This window comes from Odocoileus virginianus, chromosome 13 (genome assembly GCF_023699985.2).
Source record: "Odocoileus virginianus isolate 20LAN1187 ecotype Illinois chromosome 13, Ovbor_1.2, whole genome shotgun sequence".
In the NCBI taxonomy this organism is placed as follows: Eukaryota; Metazoa; Chordata; class Mammalia; order Artiodactyla; family Cervidae; genus Odocoileus; species Odocoileus virginianus.
Window position 1 is genome coordinate 46,310,393 of NC_069686.1, and position 26,266 is coordinate 46,336,658.

The 26,266-nt window shown below is 36.6% G+C and overlaps 1 protein-coding gene across 1 annotated transcript in view; it reads left to right on the forward strand.

The window, feature by feature from the left end:
• The window catches only part of LRP1B (LDL receptor related protein 1B), a 2,064,747-nt gene that overhangs the window by 1,261,886 nt on the left and 776,595 nt on the right, over positions 1–26,266 (forward strand).

The window sequence follows — 26,266 nt, forward strand, 5'->3', positions numbered from 1 at the left end:
CAGTAATACACTGAGGATATGATTCAGATAATCCACATGATTCTTGGCCATGTTTCAAGGAAAGAATGAGAAGAACTTCCTGAACTAATTTACATTTAGCTGATTGTAAATTGTACTAAGATTCTCTTGTCAAAAATTCTACTTGGTGAATACGGGTTGTAGGCCTTGAGGACAGGCAGCATTCTGGGATGACTTTCATGTAAGACAATCCAGAGTATTTCAAAGGGCATTTAAATATTTTTATCCATCATTATTTTATGTATTTTGATATGGAAGTTGTAAAATAATCATGACATATAGAATTGTTAGCACTGATCAGGAAGGCCATTTTGCACATGGAGGATTTGTGAGGCCATTGCCAAGGTAAAATAGAAATTTGATGCAATTAGTCATATAATTCAGTCCCAGAACCTGCTGTGGAAGAAAAAGAGCAGGGGATTCTGGCTTGAGTTTCAGGACTGGCTGTCAAAACTGATCAAATCCACCATATAATTGCTCAGCACTTTGCTTTACACTGCCTATGTAAGCAGCAATTGGTGCAGTTTCTCTCAACTCAAACTGTTTTCAAAAGAACAGAAAATACTCTTGAATTAGACTTTAATAGTGAAGGAGCAGGAGATACCAAGAGATGAACATTCCATATATAATCTCTATTTCAGCAAATTCCTGAGTTTAAGTTCAATTCATATTCTCTCTGATACCACTTTCAAGAAAATAATTTCTATAGTGATGGTTATTTTTTATCATTAATATGATTCATATATGGGGAAAGTGTTAATGTCTGGTCCTCTCTGAAATTAATGTTCACTCATCTCTTTCTTCCTTCATATTGTGCTGCTCTTTTCCTCTCTTCCAAACTCCCTGGGGGGTTCCCAGATGGTGGTAGTGGTAAAGAATTTGCCTGCTAATGCAGGAGACATGGGTTCAATCCCTAGCTTGGAAGATCCCCTGGAGAAGGAAATGGCAACCCACTCCAGTATTCTTACCTGGAAAAATTCCATGGACAACCTGATGGGCTGTGGTCCATGGAGTTGCAAAGAGTCAGACATGACTGAATGACTGAGCCCACAGGAAAGAAAATGCACATCATTACAAATCACTACCCAGGAACACAGTCTACAGGCTTAAGTAGAATACAAACAATCCGTAGCACATAGATTCCTTCCTTTGTTTCAGTGCTTCTTTGTCATTGATTTAGCCCTGGTTTCTTTTTGATTCTGAATCCTTTGATTGGTACATATATCTATGATTACCCTTTTGTAGCTACTGGGTGAATAGTTTTTCCAAGTGGAAATTGAAGTAAGTCAGGGCCTTCAAAGAATGTTATGATAGAACTTTTCCTAGAGGCTCAATCCTGGCCATTTATTAAGTTTTGAAAGGTTTTTGTTAAAAACTGGTTTTACCTGCAAGTATTTCAAGAATAAAGGTAAAATGAGAATTTCATCTTTTTCTTGCAAGTCATTATCTCTGACTGTATCATTTTAAGAGAGAGAGACAGACAAAGAGACACTGGACATGTCACATCTATAAAACACAAAATTGTAGAATTAATCTTATCTCATTGTTGACAGCTTAATTCATTTGAGCTATGTAAACCTTCATTCTTACACTCTTTCTAGAAATTGTCTCAAGCATATTTCACACAGGAATAAGGCATTTCTAAAGTTAGCATAGGAAAATTATGCAGTCTCTTTAGACAGTTATTCTCCCAGATCAATTATTATAAAAAATGTTATAAGCAATTTCAACATGTACCTAATGGAGAAGGGAACAGGTTTTCTCTAGAATAGATGTCTAAATTTTGTGATTTCTTCCAAATAGAACCTAAATATTCATCAAATATCTGGATTTTTCTTTATTTGAGGAAATCTTTGACCCTGATTTATAGTCATTGTTCTTTAATGCCTTCTGTTTGGCTGTATAAAAAGGAAATATTTACTACCTGCTGCATTAAGTGAATGAACTGAGTGATGCTGGAATGCATGATCTCTTATTTACATCACAAATACAAATTAAATGCACATTTATGGTTTAGTCTGTATTAACCTTCAATTTTGATTTATTATAGTCTTTATTTATTTATTATAAATATTCTTTAACAAGTTCCAAAATCCACCAGTGAGTAGAGCATATAATATTCTTAGTGTGCATACTCACACATACTTCTCTTCTTTTGTTTTAACTGTTTTGCTTATGTTCTTTTGCTTTAACTGTTTTAACATTGTTTCTGCTTTGGAAACTTCCTTTTCTTTTGAGCTTCATCATCATTCATTCATTCATTCATGCATTTATTCACTTACCTCATTATATTCTTGTTCCCAGTTTAAGGAGGGAACATAGTAATTGTATCTTTGTAGTTTCATAGTCAGGTGCATTAATTGACATATAGTGAGTATTTAATAAATAATTATTGAGTGAAAGAATCTTTTTTTCTACCACAAAAATTGGTTATGTGTCAGAATCAACCCTTATTTGTTTCATCTTATACATCTAGTAATTTCTTGTTTACTCATCCTAGAGTTTATTCATGATGATATGCAAGGCTAGGTGCATGGATCTAATCATATACATTTCCTTAATATAGCATAGTCACTTTCATTTATCCCATAAATCTTGGCAATTTTAGCCCAAGATTTGAATAAAATAGATAGGATGTTTTCCTTATCTTTTATTATTTTTTACTTCTTTTTTTATGTCCTCTATGTCCAATACATAGTAAGTTTCAGAAAGACAAGGAAAGTTTAAGTCTGTTTTGTATATATAATTTAACAGTGAGTGCCAGTGAGGAGGTTCCATTATGGTAATATGGGGTCAAGGGGAGGAGTTAACCTACGTTGGCCTCCCACAAATTGTCAGACACTCTTATGTTTGTTATTCCATTTAATGCTTAGAATAAGGATTATTCAGAGAGGTTAAGACCCTTACCTAGGATTACACAGCTGGAGTTTCAGGGTTTCACAGTTGGAATTTCAAAGGCTGACTGTTCTTTATGCCTGTGTCTAGCTGTCTGCTTCTGCAGCTGTAGAGTATAACTCTATTTTTTTCAAACTCTCTATGAAGTAACATTTGTACGATCCTCAAAAATACTTTCCTTGTCTTTCTGAAACTTACTATGTATTGGATATAGAAGACATAAAAAAAGAAGTAAAAAATAATAAAAGATAAAGAAAACATCCTATTTTATTTTATGCAAATCCTGGGCTAAAATTGCCAAGATTTATGGGATAAATGAAAGTGGCTACGCTATATTAAGGAAATGTATATGATTAGATCTGTGCACCTAATCTTGCATATCATCATGGAAGTAAACTCTAGGATGAGGTAGAAGAAATTACAAGATGTATAAGAAGAATAATTCCTACCTTGTTCTTAAGTGCATACTCATTATCACTTGATGAAAAAGAGAAACCTTTTTACTTATTATAGGTCATTGCAATGAAATTTTCCAAAAAGCACTAGAAGGGACCTGGGCCATTACATGAAATCATCACAAGAATTACATTTGTCTTTTTTTGTCTGTTTGTTTCTAGCCTCCATCCCCACCGCTGCCCCCTCCCTTACACAGTCCTCCTTGATAGAGTGGATTCTGGAACTTTGTCATTGGAATAGCTGTGGACATTCCAATATAGTGTTTTCAGTCACCCAAGACTAGGTTTCTCTGCCATAAAAGTTTTACCTTATAGACTCAAAAATTCTAACAAGCTGAAAGAAAATGGAAAGATCATTTAGTTCAGTTTTGTTGTGCAGATGAGAAGAAACAAATTGAGCTAGATAAAATTATCTGTATGTGTATATAGCAATAACAGAAACTGATGCTACTTTCTAGAAGCTAATAATGTTTTAAGTCAGAAATAGTCCTTTGATACATAAAGACATTTTCAGGAGAGATTTTTGAATTCAAATGGTGATGCCAAGTTCTTGGTGGAAAATCCAGAAAATTCTGGCAGTTCTACCAACCAAAAAGCCATGATATCCTGTCTGGGAGATTGAATCCTCTCAGAGCACTGCAGCTATCAAACTTGCTGCTGCTGCTGCCAAGTCGCTTCAGTCGTGTCCGACTCTGTGCGACCCCATAGACGGCAGCCCACGAGGCTCCCCCGTCCCTGGGATTCTCCAGGCAAGAACACTGGAGTAGGTTGCCATTTCCTTCTCCAATGTGTGAAAGTGAAAAGTGTAAGTGAAGTCGCTCACTCGTGTCCAACTTGTAGCGACCCCATGGACTGCAGCCCACCAGGCTCCTCCGTCCATGGGGTTTTCCAGGCAAGAGTACTGGAGTGGGGTGCCATTGCCTTCTCCAAACTTGATGTTTTGCTAAATACTTTGGGTTACTCATTTAATCATAGAGATGATGGAAATTAAAACCAATATCTTTTGACTTCTTGTCTACATCAAATACATAGTAAGTTTCAGGAATATAAGAAAAGATTTGTGTGTGTGTGTGTGTGTGCCACAATTTAATCTTAAACACACAGGAACTAAAGTATCAGTAAATACTGTACACAGTCACCTGTCTTGTTTTTCTTTCATGAAAATATACTTCAATACGCTTTTACTAGAACACACAATCAAAAAGAATAGTTATTATAGGCACTGAGCTTTGCTGACAAATATTGGATTTGAATTTGGGAATGATCAAATTATGTTATGGATTTACCAGATTCATATAAACTTCTGTCCTAATATTTTTAAATACTCTCTTTTAATGAAAATATGGATTGCTACCTGATAAAAATGCAATTTAAAGCAAATTTAAATGTCATCTAGTTTTAGAGAGGTATAGTGTGTGTTTTCAATGAGATACAACTTTTCTGGCTTAACTTTATTCTCTCACAGATTGATTTATTTTGCTTAGAAACTGTTAACACTGAGGTATCAAAACAATGTTAATTATTAATGGATTTTATCCATAGGAAACCTCTTTTTGTTTTCTAGGACAAAATAGCTCTTTAAAGGTCATTTTAACTTTAGTACTATAGACAACTTTTACATCAAAAACAAAGAAAACTCAAGACTTTTGAATCAATTAATAGCAAAGACTGTTTTGAGAATCTGTAATGTTCCCAGCAATGTGATTATCAAGAAAAGTAAAAGAAATCAGCTAAATATAATTTTAAAAAGAAAATCTTAGGAAAAAATGGTTCCTAAAAATGGAAACAAGCCAGTTATCTTCATTTTTACTCTTCAAAAAATTAGTAATAGGTCTAAACTTATTCCTAGATAAGTTTAGCTTCTGCATTAAGACTAAATTATGTACTTTGACACTAAACAAAGTAACAACTCATTTTATTTTTGCAGACATAATTAATAAAGGCAATAGGTAACAGGAAGACCTGATTTTAATGAAAAATTTTAGCCTGTTTCCAACTCTTTTAACAGAGCTGAACCATAAGGGCAAGAGTAAATTAATTTCCGCAGCCTTTAAATTCTGCTTCCTTCTTCTTAAATTGTGGTTAATGATCAGTGAATTGATAGGACTTGAGGAATTCAGCAGAAAACACACACACAAGTAAACAGAAAAGAGACAAAGGACATATATAATGTACAAGATAATTAATTCACCTCTCAATAATTGAGTTGTACTCAAGCTTTTGTGAGACTAAAGTAAGCAATAGAATAAAGCTTTGCCTTTTTCCCATTAAAAAAAATAGTTGGTAATTAGCTCCTTTCAGAGCCTATGTGAACTGTCAGCTTTTATTGCTTTATTTATGTGATGTATCAGTTCAGTTTGCACTTGTATTATATCCTGAAATGCAATGAACACATTCATCTACTTTTTGTGAGGCAATTTATTTCATGCTGGGTATTTGTGTACACACAGGCTTTCTAAGGAAAATTAACTGTCATTGTCTGAATCCCAAACTTTTCTACAGATGACTTTGTTACATAACATAATCTACTTAATCTACCATGACCTTGCTGGTATGGAGTACTTCACGGGTATGCATATCTTTCAGTACAGCATGCTGCTACGTTGATATGTATACACGTACTGGAATGTTCTAGAAATCATAAGCAGAATTTAGAACATTTTAGAACACAGGTCAGCAAATCTTTTCTGCAGAATCCTGAAGTAAAATATTTTAGATTTTTGCCTATTTCAGCTATCCAGCTCCACTGTTTTAGCACCAAAGAAGCCATATACTATTTTTCTACAAATGATTATGACTGTGGGCTTCCCTGGTGTCTCAGTGGTAAAGAATCTGTCTGCAATGCACGCGTTCTAGGAAGCGCAGGTTCAATACCTGGATGGGGAAGATCCTCTGGACAAGAGCATGGCAACCCACTCCAGTATTCTTGCTTGGAGAATTCCATGGACAGAGGAGCCTGGCAGGCTTCAGTCCATAAGATTGCAAAGAGTCGGACACTACTGAAGTGACTTAGCATGCACGTACACACAGTTATGACTGTGTTATAATAAAACTTTACTTACAAAAAGAGGTAGTGGACCCGAATTGGTCTGCAGGTCATAGTTTGTTGACTCTTCCTTTAAAATTCAAGTACAGACACATCCTAAAGGAATTATAATCCTGAGTGTTTCATAAAATATCAAACTTATTATGAGACAAGGCAGAAAATAATGGGGACAAGAAAAGGCCAAAATAAGGAAGAGATAATGACTTTAAAATTTTACTCTCTGGTATTTCCTCCAACATTTATCTCATGTATTAGCTTCTACATATTCTTTCTACATAATGATGTTCTATACTATTTTAAAATATAAAGTTAAATAATGTCATATTTTTCCAGTAAGTATTTGAATTCTACTGCAAACCAGTCATATATCTAAGCCAAGAAGTAAATTCCTAACATGGAATATTCACGTTGTAATCTGTTTTACTTCATATTTGATATCTAAAATGTCTATTAAAGTGAATGGTTAATTTCAGCAATGAATGGAAAAATAGATTTCTCAGTTACACAGCCGACTCAACTCATTGTTTACTTATACTGATATTGTAGAAGTTCATCGTCCCTATGGTATAATGAATTTTAAATAATATATTCAGGGTAGAATTCTAGATACCAAACTTTACATTTTTAATGAACTAAAAATAGTGCTTTATTTTACATACACTTCACATAAACACTTTAATTTCCTGGAAGATATTTTATAACATATATTGTTTCAGTATTTTTTCAGTATTTTTTGTCTCTATGTGCCTGTATATTTTAATACTATAAATACTTTAGTGTTATAATAACTGAATTTATGCCTAGGTATCCACACATTTTTTCCATTTCCCTCTATTCAACTTTTCTAATTATCTAGACAGTAAAGCATAAGAGACTTGAAATCTGGTCTCTTTATTATTAAATTTTCCATTAAATCCCTTATGTTAATACATGGTTTAGATAGTCCTATCCAAATTCTTATCCAGATAATCTCCAGCAGGGACTACATATATGGGTAAAAAAGCTTTTTGGACTAGAAAGTAAAATACAGAAATCATGCCCTGGAAGTGTGTTGGCATGGGAAGGTAGAAAGGGCCATGATATTATGATATTAGTAATCGTCTATAAGCTAGATGACAGACAAGCAGTCATCAAGGTCCAATGGATGAGGACAAGTTGATTTCAAAGAGAGACCCTAAGCTTGACTTCATTATTAGTTCATATGAGAGACTGTAGCTCCACTGGGCAGGCAGTGGTCCCTGGGGAATCCATCCCACATTAGCTGGAGAAGAGCAGGAAGGATACCCCCAACAGTCACAGTGCAGTTTCTAGTCAGGTAGGTAGGTAGGTTTAGACAAGCACCCATTCCTAAGGATTTCTAGAAACCAAGGACAGCTTACCCACTTTAGGGAGCAGTTAAGGGCCCACTGAGACAGAAACAGGCCAAGCATATGTCCACACCCTGCTGGTAAATGAAATGAAACAACTGTTAGGCTGCCACTCTGATTCTCAATAGTTTCAGGGCAGATGAAGAATACCTAGGAATGTGTAGCCCACTGCTGCCATCGGTACAGGAATTATTAATACACAGTGAGTCACTGAAAAATCAGAAAGCAAGCAGGAATGGACACATGACACTTATCAGATATGCAGGAAGCTTTGTGCACATAGTGCTCTTTTTTTCTTGTTTTAAACTTTTCAAAGCATTTTATAACAAATTGCAAGTTAAAGTATGTGTATGTGTTAGTCACTCAGTTGTGTCCCACTCTTTGCGACCCCGTGGGGGTGTGTGGCCCAACAGGCTCCTCCGTCCATGTGATTTTCCGGGCAAGAATACTGGAGTGTGTTGCCATTTCCTTCTCCAAAGTTAAATTCCATTAAAACAAAGTTTTTTTTTTTCCTCCTGGATTGGACTCACAATTTAAAAAATTCACTAAATTCACAATATCATTTTAACTCTTTTCTCAGGAACCCCTAAACATTTCTTAAAAATCAAAAAAGTGTATTCTGAATAAGAAAATCATAGTATAAATATAATTTTTGCAATCCTGATTTTCATTTTTTGCCTTGTAGGAGAAGAAAAAGTCTTTTCTGTCTCTGTATGGTTGCTAGTCTTCTAACAGCAAATATTTAGTCACAATGAATTCACTTAAATATTGGGACAAATTCCACCATCAGTTGCCACATTTCCTCCAGAGTTCTGCGTTTATTTATTTATTAGATTCCCCCAAATTGTATGTTTAGTTTAAATAGCTTCAGGGCAAAAATACAATAAAATTGCATTAGTTAAAATATAACCAGCATCAGCAACATGAAAACGTAACAGTAAAACAGCATGAGTACATGCATATAAACATAGTCATCATTTTAACACTCCACTGGGACAAGCCATATTACAAAGATAGATTGACTGCCAAGCCCTGAAGCTTAAGCAACTAGGGCTCTGGGGAACCACAGACGCCTGGAACTCAGGTTAGAATGGCCATCACAGCCTCCTTAGAGGGATGCAACATTCCATCCAGGGGAAAATAACAACTGTTAACAGAAGCTGATTTCATTTGGCAAGGGGGTTAAGAGAAAATAAAACTCCATGACTTTTTTCTCTTTTTTCTGGCAGAAGGGGTAGCATTTCTAAACAACAGCATAACAGACATTGAGAAATAGGTTTGGAGTATTTTTTAATTTATTATGAGAAGGTAGCATGAATTAAGGAGAGCAGTATGAAGGAGAAAGAGTGTGTGTGTGTGTGTGTGTAATAGTCTACATGACTTAGTATAAAGGCTGAGTGTTCCAGCAAATGAAATAGATACACATATATCTCCACATGTAGATCAATTGTAAATTTTTGGAATCTCAGAGATTTTTCCCTTTCTACTTATTGCCTAAATGCTCCCAAAGTGATGGATACTAACTACATATCTGAGCATATCAGAGTCTAGCATCAGGTCTTTTCATGACTCCCATTGCCTTTGGGTTTAAATCCAAATCATTTAGCATTGCATATAAAGCCACTCAAGTTCTCTGCTTTCCTCTCTAGCTTTCTCTTTTCTCCCTCCTCCCATCACACACAACACAGAATTTTATGAATGCTGCTGACTTCCTTCAGAATATTTTTCATCACATTCCACTTTTACCTCTACCTGACTTTCAGTCAGGACTTGGAACTCTTCTTATCCTCCGTCAAGAGAATTTCTCCTCTGAGATCCCCAAGTCCAGGTTAAATTTCCCCTCTGCATGTTCTCATAGTGTTCTCTCCTAGTAAGTCACTGAGAATGTATATGTGGAATCTATAAAAATGGTACAGATGGACCTATTTACAAAGCAGAAAGAGATACACAGATGCAGAGAAAAAAATGTATGGACGCTAAGTGGGGAAAAGGAGGGTGGGATGAATTGGGAGCTTGGGATTGACATATTCACTACTACAAGTAAAATAGATTACTAATGAGAACCTATTGTATGGCACAGGGAACGCCACTCACTGCTCTGTGATCACCTGTGTGCTAAGTTGATGACTTAAATCCAAAAAAAGAGGGGATATATGTATATCTATAACTGATTCATTTTGCTATACAGCAGAAACTAATACAACATTGTAAATCAACTATGCTTCAATAAAAATTTTTTAAGTGTCATGTGGGATCTGAGGCACCAGGGTATAACATTACTCTGATCCATTTTCTTATTGAACTTACTGCTTTCTAGATGAATCTAGTTTATGTCCTTGTATAATTGTGTTTTTAATGGGACAGTGGTAAAGAAAGAAGGCTCTAAAGTTTCATTGTTTGGGCTCAAATTTCATCCCTGTTGCTTATCATATGTATAATCACAGGCAAAGTTTCTGTTTCTGTGAAATGGTTTGCGTTCAACAAGCAGTTCTATTTATTTATGTTTAATTAAATGACAAGGTGCAGCTAGGCAATCCTTTTTTTCCCAACCAAGTTTTAATCCAATTTTATATAATTTGAAGTATAAGTAAAATTGAATGTCATATAAACTACCATTTACATGGAAGGTATATGGAATGGATGGAAAATAAATAGGGAAGTGTGAAATTGGTCTCCACATTCCTTTTAGAGTCTTCCACAAGAGGAAAAAAAGCAGCACAAAGAATCATGTATGGTTTCTGAGATCTTTTATGAATTCCTAAAGTTTACCCATAGATCTCTTGAATCTACAAACACCAGAATAAGAGATCCAATCCTAGATAAATATGTATTTTTTGAAATAAAATGAGAAAATTATGGCCGTTAATAGATGAAAAGTAAGCAAGAAGGCAATCTAAAGAAGAATTGACTCACCATTTAGATTTGAATGTTTTATGATGGTATATAATATTTCCTTCTCCAGACGATATATTCATTTTAAAGTTGCTGTAATGTGGCTATTTGTGATTCCTCTTAATAGATAGTGTACCAGTTCACAAAGGTTTAGGTATGGATAGTTTATGGGAGAAGAAAAGAAAAGACAGAAAGAAAGAAAAGTCTTAGGGAAATATCACTTTTGTATTTAAATTTATAAGGTAAATGTTTATTTAGAATAATAAAGTGAATGAGTGTATTCACTTATGAAGCACAAATGGATAAATCAAACAATACCAAGCAAAGCAAAGCAAATCAAAGGCAAATACGGTTTTAAAAGCCACAAACAGTAGCAGCATACTCTCTCCCTTCACAGATTATGCTTTTATCTGTGTGGTCATAACTTATTGTCAGCTGTAAATACCATTGAACTAATCATACTATGATTCTGTATGTAAAGTTACCATATTCCTGCATCAGGAGAAGCAATCCATTCTCCACAAGCAGCAGTTTATATTTCACAAGGCTCTTTTTGGAATAGGTTTTTCTATTTAGATTTCTAAGTTTACATAATAGTCTTGAGAATTACCCATTAAGTCACTGAGTTATATGTTGAGGAACATAACCCAAAAGAACTAGATCTTTGAAACCAAGTCCAAAATGTTTAAAAGAGGCACAGCATCACCCTCACAATAATTATTAGTGAAACATGTGATTCCTCCCATTACTACTGACATTTTTTAGTCAAAATTATCATTAAAAAAATAAGAGATGAGAGGAATTAATATATGGAATAGAATTTGGTATAGGTGATTTAATTTTATTTAGGCTAACAAAATGTTTCTAAAGTAGGTCGTTTTAAATGTAAGATGTGTTATTTCTTCTCAAGATTTCTTTGTGTATTACTATTATGTTTATTTATGTAGCCCTCTGAGCATTTCCAGAAAGAATCTAAGTTATAACCTGGAAAATTTAAAGGTTATAAAGAGGACAGTCTCAAACAAAGGCAGGATGAGGATTAGTAATATAAATAAATCTGAGAGTGAGATGGTCCAAACAAATTCATATCATGAAAAATGATCCATAAATTTGGCACTAAATTTGAAAAAGCTATTGCGAACAGAGAGAGATGAATTTAGGGCTATTCACAAATATTCATAGAAATGACTCATAAAGAAGAAAAACTCATTCATACAAGAGTAAAATTAGTATTAATATTGAAGCAAGAGTCAAATAAAATCTTTCCTACAGTTTCTCAGAAGTAGATTGAAAAACAAAATGGAATTAGCAGTTGCCTCACTGCCCACCTCTACCAAGGAAAGAATATCCATTACAGAAAAAAAAAATATACTGTAAAGGAGTATCTTTGTCTCTCCATTATAACAGGTGACCATTAATACAATTCAGTCCAGCTCTGTGTAAAACAGACAGTAGTTGTTACCTTGTGAGAGTGCTGACCTAAGAATCTTACATTTTAAGGATCTGGAAAAGCTAGCTTTTTATAGGAAATCTTTCAATTTTTAAAAAGGTCAATAGTACATTTACCAAATTAAACATACGGAGGGACAGATTCAATATGGGAGCTGCCAGTCTTCAACTCTTAATTTAAAGAATGTACAAAAAAATCAATAGGCTATACCTTCCATCCTTTATTAATTATTTGGAATCACTGAGTGAAAATACCTGAAGCTCACCTTTTGTATGTTATTTGTTGATCTCATATTACAAGTTATAAAATTCAGCTGAGCCAAAACTTGTTTAGTTTTATTTTCATGGAAAGTTAAGTGCTAGGATAAATAACCAAAGGCCTTTCACTGTTGTATGAAGTTGCTCCTTTCATCACAGAATTACTTAGAGTGCTGAAAAAGCCTTTGAATTTCATTTGACTTGTCTTCATTTTTTTCTTGAATACAAAATCACAGAGTTTTCAAACTGCCTTTTTAAAGACCCCAAGTTTGAAATTGCCACAACTGACTGTTTTTGAAAGCAGCCTCAGCCTTCTTTAACACACTAATAGTTAACTCATGCTAAATAGGGCATTCTGCAGAAACTCAATTAAATATGGTAGGAAGTGGCTTTATCACATTCCATATGTATTATCTAAATGTACACAGACTCTACCATCTTTATTGATTATGTCTTTGCACCCAAGTATTTCATTAAATTATGAAGACTCTCTATATCCCAAGTCAGAATAATTTGGATGCCTAGGAAAATAGACAAAGAAAGTCTGTTTCTGAAAGAGACTTCAAGGCCAGTCTAAACTCTGCCCCTTCTCTTTAAGTTATGTGTGATTATTATGTGTTCTTAGGAGTAGCTATTTTTGGAAATGAGATTTGGGGTGAATTGGAACTCCTATTCTCTACCAACAGAACTTCTTTACTTTTACTTCAGTGGATATCATTTTTATCATTTTGTTGTTGTTGTTGTTGTCTTTATTTCAGCACAACTAGTTTGAGAATACTTGGGAAGTAGAAGCCTGTCCATTTCATGCATCTTTAAAATACTATATCACCTGACATAGGTTGCTGAAAGTCTTTAAATGGATAAAAATGCTAGTGATGAATTATTCACTATATATCATAGAAAATGATAACAAAAATTGTATGGAAAATAATCATTTGCACATATCCAATTTATTCCTCCCAATGACCCTGAGGGAGCTCTACTTGCCAGGTGAACAGATAGAGATCTCAAAAGATTAAGTGGCTGGCTCAGTGATAGAAGTGTTATTATTACCTTTGACCTTAACTCAGTCTAATCTTAACTCATAACCACATGATCCTATTAGCCTGAAACTGACTGACTGACAGACATTTCTCCAATGAAGATGGATGGATGGGCTTATTTAGGATCAGCAGAAAATTGCAATATAGCGTCTGTGACTGTGGTCAGCAATGTGCAAATTCTCACGTGGGAAGGGAAGGAGAACACTTTCATAGAAAGGAAAAGAAATTTGGGAGGGCTGTAGTAAAACAAAAAAGGTTCAAGGATTTTCATTGGCTGAATTCTTTCCTGGAAAGAACTGTCTTTATTCTCCTATTGGGCTCTACTATTATTGCAGGATATAAGAGCTCTCCCTCTGGTCTCTCAACTGTATTTAACTGAGGATTCTATTTATTATTATTATTTTTTACATTTTCATCCTTTGATTAAGATCTTTTTCTGAAAGCATAACTGATCAACAGTTAGGTTTTCTAGTTTCAGTGGCTTTTTTGCCCTTCAGTGTCAGGAAGGACCATTTCTGGATGTAGTGTCTCAGACTAGAAACATAAGGTCACATGTGAGTAACAGGAGGGTCAGGAGAGAGAATTTTTTTTTTTTTTTAATCTAAAGTCCATATGTTTTCAAGATCCTGGACATTGCAGATTATATGAATCTTTATGTCAGCATCAAAGATATCATTGGAAAGTTGTGTCTTTAGATAACACCTGCCTCAACCTTTGGGGAAATCTTTACTTTCAGGTCATCAGATGATGTGTACATCCAGTCAGGGTGCAGAACCTTCATTAGGTTTGCCACATGAATCCAAGAGTCTATTCCTTAAAGTATGGAGGCACAAGGGCTGGTTAACAGGACTGAGTATGGTCTTTCTGATGAGGTTGAGGAGAATGCTTCTGGCAGTATCTTTTCCAGTAGACAAAATCTCTAAGTTACAAGTCTTTTTCTCCCAAGGGCACACTGTGAAATGACTGCTTTACCAAAATATGGTTATTTTTAATAAAAACAAGAAGTCCTTTTTAATACTAGAATATGTCTCCTTTTATCAGTTATGGATGAAATAAAAGCAGGAATTAAATACATAAGGCAGCCTAGGACTATCTCGAAGGGTGAGAATTTATGAGTTCCAAAAAGGGTGGATCTGACATTTAAAAGGACCTATGGCATGCTTTTGGCCAAGGTATTTAGACAACTTGTACAAATTTTGTTAGTTGGTAGCAATAAATGCTATAGTGTATTCAGCTAAACATGAGGATTGAGGGTTGTAAGCATAGTGAAAGTGGTTAGAAACCAGCCAAACATTACTGGCTTATCAAAGTGTCTGGCCTGCAAAATGAATTCCCAGACTACTATGAAGGTTGAGAGGAATTTCTCCAGATAGGGGTAATCTTTCCCTAAAAGAGAGCTTCCCTTGTGGCTCAGCTGGTAAAGAGCCCACCTGCCATGTGGGAGACCTGTGTTCGATCCCTGGGTTGTGAAGGTCTCCTGGAGAAGGGAAAGTATACCCACTCCATTATTCTGGCCTGGAGAATTCCATGGACTGTATTGTCCGTGGGGTGGCAAAGAGTTGGACATGACTGAAAAACTTGCACTTTCACTTCCCTAAAAGTCTTGCCAATGCGCAAGGTGTAAGAGATGCAGGTTCAGTCCCTGAGTTGGGAAGATCCCCTAGAGAAGGGCATGACAATCCACCCCAGTATTATTCCCTGGAGAATCCAATGGACAGAGAAGCCTGGTGAGTTACAGTCCATAGGGTCACAAAGAGTCAGACACAAATGAAGCAATTTAGGGCAAAGAACGTTAGCTGAAGAATATTCAGTAGCTGGTCTGTAGGGGGGAGGCTTCAGTCCAGTGGAAAAATATGCAGACTGTGATGGAAACATATTTATATCCATGAGATGGAGGAAGTTTATGAAATCCATCTACTAGACTTTGAATGGTCCATTAGGCACTTTAAAATATCTCGAAGCAGTACAGACAGTCTTCCATGGGGTGTACTTTGGACAACTAAGACAAGTGAGGTAGGCACTTTTTGCAGCCTTGTTAATGTTTCCCCAACAATATTTATTCATCATTTTGTCAATAGACCATTGGTTTGGTGTATGTACTGTGATGAGAAGTGGGTTTTTTAGAGTTTCTGGTAGACTGAGTTATTTGATCCAAACCATACCTTCCTCTTTTTTTCCAAGCAAACAATTGTCAAATTTCCAATCTTGTTTTCTCTTTTACTGAATCTAATTTTTGGGCCTCTATAGCCAGTTTTTTCTAAAGTATCATTTGAGGAAATATCCCTGTGGATAATGACAGAGGTTTGACTGTTGTTGGTCCCTTTAAGGATAGCATTTCTTGCAGAAATATCAGCAAGGTGATTTCCCTTAATTTCCAGAGAGTCAAGTTTAACATGCTCCAGAATCTTAATAATAGCTAAAATGACTGGTAAAATTACTGTGTTCAATAATTTTTGAACATAGGTACTGTTTTTAATTTTATTTCTACTGGAAATAAAGAAGGAACATTGCTTCCACTGCATTCCAAAATCATGAGGTACTCTGAAAGCATATCTCTATCAGCATAAATACTGGCCGTTTTGCCCTTGACTAAAGTACAAGCCCATGTAAGAGTATGTGATTCAACGTACTGGGCCATAGCAGCCCTAGGTGATGTTGCTGCCTTAACAATATCAAAAGGAGTTATAATAACATAATCAGCACGGGTATTTGTCATTGTCACCTTTATATAAGAACCATCATTGAACCATGAGCAGTCAACATTATCCAATGGAGTTGCTTTCAGATCATTACATTACAGGGAGTCAGGAGGTTGTCTATCAACATTAACCAGTCATGAAGGACATTTTGGTGACAGAAGGGAGAAGAGTAGCCAGATTAAAGTTATTATCATGTAAAAGAGTTATGGAAGGGCAGTTAACAAAGGGACATTTGGGGATATGAGGCAGCTAGCTGAGAAATGTTGAGTGTGATGAAAATTTGGGAGGACTTCTACTTCATGACTCACAAAGATAATTAAAGGACATTCCACAACAATTTTCTCAGTGGCCTTCACCAAAAGGGCAGTGGCTGCAGTGATTCTCAGGCAAGGGGAGGTATCCATGTGCCACAGGGTCCAGTTGCTGGCTATAATACCCTATGGGCAGATGGTGGTCCCTGAGTTTTGAGGTTGAGTAGCCCAAAGTTATTCCCTTTCTTATCACATATAAAAGAGTAAAAGGGAATCTGATAGTTGGGATGTCCAAAGGCAGGTGGATTCATCAAGCTCTCCTTTAGAGCCTTGAAGGCTATGTCATCAAATTTTTCCCACAAAATTGGGTGAGGCTGTTACTGTTGACAAAAACATAAGAAATTTGGTTTTAAAACATAAGAAATGTGGAATTCAATTTCAACAATAAGCAGCTGGCCTAAGAAAACCTTGAAGTTGCCCTTAGTTTGGGATTTTAGGTGTCCCAAGTTCCATGAAGTGTATCTAGATCTAGGTGTAGCCCTTGTTCTGATACTGGATGGCCAAAATATTGAGCCAGGGTTTGGGCAAACTATAATAGTTTTTCTTTGGCAACCTTAAGTCCCTTTAAGGCTAAAAGCTTTTTTAAGTGGATGCTGCCTTCCTAAGAAAGAGGCTTGAGAAGGAGGGCAAAGAAGTAAATCACATATCACAGCAAAGTAAAACCCTTGGAGAACTTTATATCATTCATATCAGCCTTCAGGATTTGTAGAAAATAAGGACTCAATACAACTCTGCGGCATTACTGTCCAGGTGATTTATTTTTTCTTCTCAACCAAAGGCAAAGAAGTATTGGCTATCTTCATCAGCTAGAACACTAAAGAATGCATTGTGAAAATTAGTGACAGTGAAGAGCTTTATTCTGCTGGAAATGGATGATAGTACCCCATGAGAGGAATAATGAGGTGTTGAAAGATAACAGTGTTGTTTACTATTCCACCTTTGGAACTTTGTTTTTCTCACTGGTAAAATGGAATGTTACAGGGGCTAGTGCAGGGATAATGAGGACTTGAGCCTGTATTCTTCCATTATTGGCCTTATGCCTTGAATACCTATAGGGTATTGATTAATTCTGGGAAGAAGTTTTGAAGATTCTGTTTTAAATTTTGATGGGATATTCTATGAATTTTGTAAACATCATTTGGAGCTTTTGCTCTTAAAGAAAGTGGTAGCTGATTCAATAGGGACAAATGATCAATATTTCCAGAATCAGATGTGGTACCATCAGAGACAGAACAAATAAAAGATGTCAAAGAATCATTTAGTTTACCTGGTTGGTTCTTTGATGACACTGTCAATTTCTGGAATTATTTTCCCCTTTTGGAAGAAGGAAATTCTGGCATACTTGTCTGAGAAGTTTCAGGCTAATAAATGGATAGGGGCTTGCTTACTTACAGCCAAATAAATGAATAGGTGGTTCAGTGGTAAAGAATCCACCTGCCAAGGCAGGAGACATGAGTTTGATGCCTGTTGGGAAGATCAACTGGAGAAGGAAATGGCAACCCGCTCCAGTATTTCTTGCCTGGGAAATCTTAGGGACAGAGGAGCCTGGCAGGCTATATTAAATGGGGTCACAAAGAGGTGGACGTGACTTAGAGACCACAAAACAACAAGAGGAACTAAGGAGAAAAGGGTGTGTATCTCTTAAAGGGCTAAACAGAAGAGATATGTTCAGAACTTCTTGAGGTTCATTAGAGATCCTCACTATTTGAGCTGTTTTATTACTCCAAAGCAGAGCTGTTTTATGGTGGTGAGTTTGAGATCTGAGAGTATGGTATCAAATAGGGCTGGAAGATATATTTCCTCTCATTGGAAAAAATGTTTGTCCAAGGTAATAAAGAGGGAGGATTGGGAAGAAGCCCTCTAGTTCCAGAGAGACCCACCACTGAGAACTGTTGTACGTTGGAAAGCTGGTTAGAGGGTTTAGGGTATCTTCAGTACTTACATTTCTAACAATCTATTTTCTAATGTCCTGGTTCTGTGCAATAATAATAAAAACTAAGAGGATTTTGGTTTTGTCTAGGAAATTTCATTTGTTGGAATTGACAATTATAATAATTTTTATGGTCTTCCTTTGAGGAGATTCATATAGAGTAAAAGGAAGCCATTTTGTCAGATTGAATAAATCTGAAGTGAACATAGTTTCCCATTTCATCCCATCAACTAAAAAAGATGCACGATGTGAGAGTTGCAAAGTAAGTTTTGTTTGGGAGAAAATGAGGACTGCAGGCTGGGAGACAGCATCTCAGCTCGAGAGACGATTCCAAAGAGGCACTGGGGGAGGTCAGTATATAATACTTTGGTGAAAGGGGCATTCAATGCAATCAAGCACATATTTTAATAAATATTTTCTGCTAGTCATGAGGAAAGAATGAAGGTACGGAACCAAAGCAAAAACAATACCCAGTTGTGGATGTGACTGGTAATATAAGCAAGGTCCAAGGCGGTAAAGAGCAATATTGCATAGGAACCTGGAATGTTAGGTCCATGAATCAAGGCAAATGGAAAGTGTCAAACAGGAGATGGCAAGAGTGAACGTCGACATTCTAGGAATCAGTGAACTAAAATGGACTGGAATGGGTGAATTTAACTCAGATGACCATTATATCTACTACTGTGGGCAGGAATCCCTTAGAAGAAATGGAGTAGCCAATATCGTCAACAAAAACATCCAAAATGCAGTACTTGGATGCAATCTCAAAAATGACAGAATGATCTCTGTTCATTTCCAAGGCAAACCATTCAATATCACGATAATTCAAGCCTATGCCCCAAGCAGTAATGCTGAAGAAGCTGAAGTTGAACGGATCTATGAAGACCTACAAGACCTTTTAGAACTTGCACCCAAAAAAGATGTCGTTTTCATTATAGGGGACTGGAATGCAAAAGCAGGAAATCAAGAAACACCAGCAGTAACAGGCAAATTTAGCCTTGGAGTACAAAATGAAGCAGGGCAAAAACTAATAGAGTTTTGCAAAGAGAACACATTGGTCACAGCAAACACCCTCTTCCAACAGCACAAGAGAAGACTCTACAAGATGGTCAACTGTGAAATCAGATTGATTATATTCTTTGTAGCCAAAGATGAAGAAGTTCTATACAATCAGCAAAAATAAGACTGGGAGCTGACTGTGGCTCAGATCAGAACTCCTTATTGCCAAATTCAGACTTAAATTGAAGAAAGTAGGGATAACTACTAGACCATTCAAGTATGTCCTGTATCAAATCCCTAATGATTATACAGTGGAAGTGAGAATAGATTTAAGGTACTACAAAGGTAGGGAAAACCACTAGACCATTCAGGTATGACCTAAATCAAATCACTTATGACTATACAGTAGAAGTGAGAAATAGATTTAAGGGACTAGATCTGATTGACAGAGGGCCTGATGAACTATGGATGGAGGTTTGTGACATTGTACAGGAGACAGGGATCAAGAACATGCCCATGGGAAAGAAATGCAAAAAAGCAAAATGGCTGTCTGAGGAGGCCTTACAAATAGCTATGAAAAGAAGAGAAGTGAAAAGCAAAGGAGAAAAGGAAAGATATTCCCATTTGAATGCAGAGTTCCAAAGAATAGCAAGGAGAGATAAGAAAGCCTTCCTCAGCTATCAATGCAAAGAAATAGAGGAAAACAACAGAATGAGAAAGTCTAGAGATCTCTTCAAGAAAATTAGACATACAAAGGGAACATATCATGCAAAGATGGGACAGAAATGGTGGGGACCTAACAGAAGCAGAAGATATTAAGGAGAGGTGGCAAGAATACACAGAAAATCTGTACAAAAAAGATCTTCACAACCCAGATAATCACAATGGTGTGATCACTCATGTAGTGTGTGACATCCTGGAATGCTGTGAAAGTGCTGCATGCAATATGCCAGCAAATTTGGCACAAGACTGGAAAAGATTAGTTTTCATTCCAACCCCAAAGAAAGGTTATGCCAAAGAAAGCTCAAACTACCGCACAATCGCACTCATCTCACACGCTAGTAAAGTAATGCTCAAAATTCTCCAAGCAAGGCTTCAGCAATACGTGAACCGTGAACTTCCAGATGTTCAACCTGGTTTTAGAAAAGGCAGAGGATCCAGAGATCAAATTGCCAACTTCCGCTGGAACATCAAAAAAGCAAGAGAGTTCCAGAAAAAAACATCTATTGCTGCTTTATTGACTATGCCAAAGACTTTGACTGTGTGGATCACAATAAACCATGGAAATTTCTGAAATAGATGGGCATACCAGACTACCTGACCTGCTCTTTGAAACTGATATGCAGGTAAGGAAGCAACAGTTCGAACTGGACATGGAACAACAGACTGGTTCCAAATAGGAAAAGGAGTACATCAAGGCTGTATATTATCACCCTGCTTATTTAACTTATATGCAGAGTACATCATGAGAAATGCTGGGCTGGATTAAGCACAAGCTGGAATCAAGATTGCTGGGAGAAATATCAATAACCTCAGATATGCAGATGATACCACCCTTATGGCAGAAAGTGAAGAAGAACTAAAGAGCGTTTTGATGAAAGTGAAAGAGGAGAGTGAAAAAGTAGCCCAACATTCAGGAAACTAAGATCATGGTATCTGGCCCCATCACTTCATGGGGAATGGATGGGAAAACAGTGGAAACAGTGTCAGACTTTATTTTTTGGGCTCCAAAATCACTGCAGATGGTGATTGCAGCCATGAAATTAAAACACGCTTACTCCTTGAAAGGAAAGTTATGACCAACCTAGACAGCATATTAAAAAGCAGAGACATTACATTGCCAACAAAGGTCCATCTAGTGAAGGCTATGGTTTTTCCAGTGGTCATGTATGGATGTGAGAGTTGGACTGTGAAGAAAGCTGAGCGCCAAAAAGTAGATGCTTTTGAACTGTGGTGTTGGAGAAGACTCTTGAGAGTCCCTTGGACTGCAAGGAGATCCAACCAGTCCATCCTAAAGGAGATCAGTCCTGGGTGTTCATTGGAAGGACTGATGCTGAAGCTGAAACTCCAGTACTTTGGCCACCTCATGTGAAGAGTTGACTCATTGGAAAAGACCCTGATGCTGGGAGGCATTGGGGGCAGGAGAAGGGGACGACAGAGGATGAGATGGCTGGATGGCATCACCGACTGGATGGACATGAGTTTGAGTAAACTCCGGGAGTTGGTGATGGACAGGGAGGCCTGGCGTGCTGCGATTCATTGGGCTTCGAAGAGTCGGAGCGACTGAGCGACTGAACTGAACTGAACTGAACCGAGTCATGAGGAGCTGACATCACCTGGATGGTCTTGTCTAGATATGAGAAGAAGCAAGGATTGGGATTGTGAAATCAGTTTAACTGAAAATACCTAATTCTGTAAAACCTGTTCCACCAGTTTCCCTGAAGCACTGAATTCATCACTCTCCACCCTGAACTCCCTTTAGGCCTGCAACAGATCAACAGCTGCAGTACCACAGGGTTCCGATTTCACAGAGGCTGATGGTCAATTTCCTTGGCAAGCACCAATTTGTAGTTGACAATGGTGATACTTCTTCCAGAAGGAAGAGATCTCACTTCAATCCATAACTAATATAGAGTAAAAGCTATTGAAGTTAATCAACATTTGAAGGAAGATCAGAATTTTCTTTAAAAACAGTCTGAAGTCAGTTGTGATTTTTATGAATAGGTTGATCAGAATCTGTGTGCAAGCCTGAATTTTGTTCCAATCCACAGGCTTTGGAAAAGCCATAGGAATTACTTGGTGAAGTTGCTTAGCAAGTTTCTGAACCTGATTACATAATAAGCAGATTGTTCTATTTGTAATCCTGAGCATGTTTTAAGACTTTCTTAATCAGCAGTTTTCACCCAATGCTGGACCGGGCCTTCACTAATGAGCAGATGAACTAGCTGATATAAGTTAGAGAAACCAGGTTTATAAGTTTGAATGGCTATATTAAATTCCCCAGTAAAAGTGTGAGGATGTTTGTTTATTTTGGGAAAGTCTTTGACTATGCCTCACAGCTCAGCTTTAGTCCAGGGAATATAAGATATTAAAGATTTAGCCTCTGGATCCTCAAAAGGCTTATTTGAAAGAAGCATGTTCTGACAAGTTCAGAAGAAAAGAGAATGGGGAGAGTTTCAGAGATAAAGGGAAATTTGTCCCGAGAATGTATATAGGGGGATTGAAAGTATAGTGGAGGCATAGAAAGGAAGGAGGAAGATAGCACCAAAGGTCGAGCCTGAGACAAGCCGAGGAAGAAGGGCCTTGGGGCTTTGAGAGTTGCTTTATCTTGCTTTAATCATTTGTTTTCCTGGGTAAATTTTAAAATCTAATTTTGCAGACAGGCGATTTTAGACTTCTGATAATGGGAAGCCTCAAAACGCCAATTAAAATAAGCATTCCACTCAACTTTGGAAAATTTTAAGCTATTGTAGCCCAATTGGGTTTTAAGGAAATTAAATTTTGTGATATCAGGAGTTACCCATAATGGTCATTCATATTTTAATGTGCCTTAGGTCAGGTTGGTCCATTTATTTAGAAATACCTCTGAGGAACCCTGGTAGCTCAGCTGGTAGAGAATCCGCCTGCAATGCAAGAGACCATGGTTTGATTCCTGGGTCAGGAAGACCCTCTGGAGAAGGGTTAGGCTACCCACTCCAGTATTCTTGCTTGGAGATTTTCACGGACAGAGGAGCCTGACAGGCTCCAGTCCAAGGGGTTGCAAAGAGTCGGACATGACTGTGTGACTTTCACTTCACATGAGGAAGGACCATGGGTTTTAAACATCAAATTGGCCTGAGTCCCTGTAAGAATTAGGGGAGGCAGGGGCTTAAAATACTTAGATAGGTGGGTTGGTTCTATTTCCTTGAGGTTTTTCCTCTAGAGTAAAGAACCTGTTTCAAACAGCTTAAACAGCTTGCAGCACAAATGGTTCAATTCAGAGAGCTTGCAAGACAATCCCAGCCAATTCAAAGGAAACAGCTTAAAGGATCCAGGCTAAAGGCTTTTTCAGACAGTTTCCAGAGAATAGTCTTTTCAAAAGAATAGGCCAAAGGCTGAGAATCCTGGCACTGTTGCAGAGAACCCCTGTTTTCAAAGGACTGGGCCGAAGGTTAGCCAGCTTCAGAAGAAGCAGCCCCTGTTCTGAAGGGAATAGGCCAGTTTCAGCGCCACAGTCTGATATTGAAATCAGACCCACATACAAAACACATACAAAACAAAGCCTTAACCAGAAAGATGAAAACTTTGAGCAGGTTCTGAATAAAGCCTGGAGAGCTTCTCATGAGAAAAGAGTGTGAGTTTGGATCCAAGAGGAACACTTGCCTTTAAACTCCAGGGTCAGCAGGAAAAGCAGTGAGCAACAAAAAGGCCCCATTGTGGGTACTACACCTGTATGTTCACCAGTCCTGGAGTCATCACGTGTCTCCTCTGGTCCTTGCAAGGGCCACCAAAATGTTGGCCTAAAACAAATTGAGTGTGAGATATTTCGCAAGCAAAGATGTTTATTCGGGATCAGTAACGAATTGCAATTTGGATTCCGCAGCCATGGTAAGCCATGTGCAGGTTCCCTCATTGCAAGGAATAGAGATGCTTTTATAGAGAGAAAAGGAAGTTGGGAGGGCTGAAGTAAACAAAGGGTCCATGGCTTTTCCTTGGCCGAGTTCTCCCTAGGAAAGACGAGTCTTCTTCCTATTAGGTTCTCCTGTAGCTGCAATGTGTGCGACATCTCCCTTTTGATCTCCCAAATCTAGTTATTTGAAGTTTCTGTTTATTTGTATTTTTATAATTCCTACCAAATCAGCTCATTAGGTAAGTGGCAACTCACCTGCACTTGCTTAAATTTATAATGATGCAGGATAATTGTTGTTATAAATATAAATTAATAGCTAGCTATATTTCCCAGGCAAGAATTCTGGAGTGGGTTGCCATTTCCTTCTCTGGGGGATCTTCCTAACCCAGGAACTGAACCCTGTGTCTCCTGCATTGGCTGACAGATTCTTTACCACTGAGCTACCAGAGTGGCCATAGCTACATGAAAGACACAATGAATTTGGTACATGAAAAACTTTGGTCTAATACATATGCCATGTTTTGTTTATACATGGACCAGCTGATAGATATTTGAGTTCTTTCTATTGTTATTTTGAAGAATGCTGCTATGAACATTTGTGTACAAATCTTTGTGTAGACATTTATTTTTATTTCACTTCAGAAAACCCATAAATAGAATTCCTGGGTTGTATAGTAGGTGTACATTTACATTTTTAAAACACAAACTGTTTTCCAGGAGGGCACTAGTTTGCACTTCCACTAGCAATGTATGAGAGTCCCACTTGTACCAGATCTTTACAAGCAATTCACATTTCAGCCTTTTTAAGAAATTCTAATATGTGTATAGAAGCATCTTACTGTGGTTTTAATTTGTATTTCCCTATTGATCAATCAAATTGGCTATTATTTGTTAACACTCTATGCAGATCTTTTTTCTGTTCCTTAAAATTGAATTATTTCCTTATTGAGTTGTAAAAGTTCTTAATTAGATGTGGACAGAAGTCCTTGTCAGGTATATGCTTTGCAATTTTTTTTTCCCCAAGCTGTATATTGCCTTTTCATTTTCTTATTTCAACAAGCAAAAGATTTTAATTTTCTGAAGTCTATTTATCACTTTTTAAATTTGTGGTTCATGCTCTTTGTGTGTTGTCCCAAGGTCACAAAGGTTTTTCTCCTCTGCTCTATTTTATACAATATATGGGTTTTGCTCTTACATTTAGGTCTGTGATCTATAGTGAATTAATATTGGTATATAGTGTTAAGATCAAAGCTCATTTCTTTTCCATGTGGATATACAGTTATTACAGAAACAAAGCAAAACAAAACCTTGATCTAGGGTAATATTTACTTAAATTTTTATTTTACAATGGCATTGGAAGATTCTGATTAATTTGTCTCATAATATTAGATATTATGCATAACATTGCTGATTATAGTCATATTTTCCATTATTATTCTGTTAAAACATATATTGGATTTCCCTAGTGACTCAGATGGTAGGGAATCTTCCCACAATGTGGGAGACCCAGGTTTGGTCCCTGCATATGGAAGATTCCTTGGAGAAGGAAATAGCTACCCAGTCTAGTATTCTTACCTGTAGAATTCCACGGACAGAGTAGCCTGACAGGCTAAATACACACAACATTTATCTTTTCTTATTCTTGTTGATGCTTACCTACAAAATATAGCCTATAATTTTAGCCATCAGTTTTTGAGTAATAGTGTTTTCTGGGCATTGTATGAATTATTAATTGACAAATTGCATTTGAGTGCAGAGTGCCTCATTAAATTTTTGTGTGTCTGTCCTTATTTCTAAACTGAAATCTTATGTCCTGAATTTTTTTTTTAATTTTTTTATGGTTTTGGTTTTCAAAATTTTGGATATTATTCTTCAAAAATTTTATTAAAATGCTGTTCTTATTTTTTTTAGTTATTTACCTGTTACCAGAATGAAATAAATAATCTAAAGAAATGTCAAAGATGAAAGGAAGTCTAAACATTTAGAGTAGAATGTGAAATCTTCTTTAATGTGCTATAAAGAAAATCCCTTCAAAAATCCCATTGTTAAGATACTAATTAAAATTACAACAATCCACATTATAGTATAGCTCTTTCTTTTTTTCCTAATGTTTATGACACTTTCAGGTATTCCATGGGCAAGAAACATTTTCTCTAATTATAAAAGTTTCTAAAACAAATATGGAAATACTAAAGAGCATTGCAGCAATTAAACAACTAAACTAAAAATATATTCTCTTTAGCATCATTATAATGCCTGAAGAAAGAAAAAAAAATTGAAAAAAATTATCAAGTC